The sequence below is a fragment of the Onychomys torridus genome, chromosome 7 (genome assembly GCF_903995425.1).
Source record: "Onychomys torridus chromosome 7, mOncTor1.1, whole genome shotgun sequence".
NCBI lineage: Eukaryota > Metazoa > Chordata > Mammalia > Rodentia > Cricetidae > Onychomys > Onychomys torridus.
This window is the reverse complement of record NC_050449.1, coordinates 92,570,315-92,572,707: the sequence shown is the minus strand read 5'-3', so window position 1 is coordinate 92,572,707 and position 2,393 is coordinate 92,570,315.

The following is a 2,393-nucleotide window of genomic DNA, read 5'->3' as shown; positions in this document are numbered from 1 at the left end:
AGTTATAAAGTAGCGACGAAAATAATTTTATGGTTGGGGGGGTCAGTACAACATGAGGAACTGTATTAAAGGGCCACAGCATTAGAAAGATTAGGAACCACTGTGCTAGGGAGATTTTTCAGCGTTAAAGTACTTGCCAAGCAGGCATGAGGATCCGAGTTTAATCCCTAGAACACACACAGAAGGGTCTGGTGAAATGTACTTTTAATCCAACCGCTGGGGAGGCAGGAAGAGGAGGATCCCTGAGGTTCACTAGCAAGCCAACCTAATCTACCTGGGAAGTTCCAGGCCTGGTGGGTGGCTCCTGAGGAACAATACCCAAAGTTGCCCTGTGACCTCCACACACATCTGCACACATGTGAACACTCATACACACATACCCAAGTAGACATGCACTTAACAAGTGTGTACACACCAAGAGAGAAAGAAGGAAATGCTGTACCTTTTCATTTGTGAGTTGACACAGAACCTTCACTGGGTATGTGTGATCACATGTCTGAGGACCTCACAGGTCCACAAAAGAAGAGAGTGAGGTCCTACAATGCAGGCAAAGACGCCTTCACTTACTAGGCATTTAATCCAGGTGTGGTGTATGTTCTTAAGTGCCCACAGAAGTAGAGATACAGATGAGATCTCATCTCTGTGGGTGGAAGCACACACCAACAGTGGGAAGGTGTAAACCCGTGTGCCTAGGACAAACTTGGCAGCAGCTGCAGCCTAGGTCAAGAGTAGCGAGAGAAGCAGGTCTGACATAAAGCTGGCGTTACGTGTGAAGATGTGGGAAGGGTACTGTTAGCATTAGTTTTATACTCACTATCATTTCAATCAAACCTCACACCAGGCATGTATTATAATCTCAGCCAATACCTAATGGTAAACTATCACATTAGAAGAAACTTTACAATTCCTTGAAAATCATTTAAGTTACAGGAGACATTACATAATACTTTTATAACATTTTATTGGACTTAATAAAAAATCTTCAAGGATTTTCTTGAAATTTGTTACAGGTGACCCTATTATCATTCCTAAGTAACTGAGAAAATTCAGACTCGAATTTATTTTGCTGATAGAAAGATAGAGTGAGTGTCCTCCACTTCAACTAAAGTAGGGAATCTTAGCTCAGCTGATTCACCAGATCTTTCAAAAGAAATACAAACACCCCCCCTCTCTTTCTCATACACACACACACACACACACACACACACACACACACACACACCCCACATCAGGCTCCTGTTTTCTAAAAGTGTGCTTCTAACCCAAACATACACCTCTTTCTTTACTCCCAGTGTATGTTTGTATTTCCTGATGCACTATGCTTCCAAAACCATTTTCCTAAGTGCTAGAAAAATACCTACCAAAATCTGCTAAATATAGTCCAAGAATGTACAAATGAATCGATCATTCTATGGATGGTTGATAAACCCAAATAAAACACAGGCCAATAGAATATAATAACTCTTTTAATGATCAAGCCATGAAAAGTGTAGAATTATTTCAGGAATGGTAGGATTAAAAAATTAAAAAGTCTTCTCATACGATTCACTGTAATTAGTAAGATGAATGATAAAAAGTAATATGATCATCTTGATGGATGTAAAGAAAGCATTGGGTAAAATGCAATATGAGCCACAATAGCAATTCTTTGTAAGCTATAAATCGATGGAAATGTCTTTAACTTGATTAATGTACAAACATGTTAGCATGTACATATGCAAATGTGTGTATATATGTGAATGCTGATATATAGGTGCATTCATAAACACTCTCTTCAAAAGCCAGCATTCTGGTTAATGTCAAAACACTAGAAGACTTTTCATTGTAACAGATGGGATAGTATTTTTTTGGTTCCATGATGGTATATTTGAAAGACCTAAGTTAATCAACTGAAAGGTGTTAGGAATATGAGCAGGCATTAGTAAGATAAATAGTTGCAATGATAATATTAAAAGTAATTTGCTTGTACTCAAATAATAACCAGTTAGAAAACATAATAAAAATGAAAATATTCCATTAAGTATTAGAATCAAAATCATCCTTTTGTTTCATCCCTTCAAGAAAGGAAAACCTTGTTGTTTAATAGATAAATTAATGAATATAATTAATTCTTCCTAAGAAGATCTCAACATTTAGTGTCATTCATATCAAAATGCTTGTGGAATTTTTATTCAACAAAATTACACTGAAATTTACTAACAAAATTATTAAGTACAAAACCTTGGGGAAAACTGAGAGATATTTACCCCATCATATATCCGAAGACATAATCAAAGTAAAAACTATAGTCATTAAAACTTGCATCAAATTAGATCAGAGAATTCACACACACACACACACACACACACACACACACACACACACACGGAGACAATACATGTAGGGGTATTGTT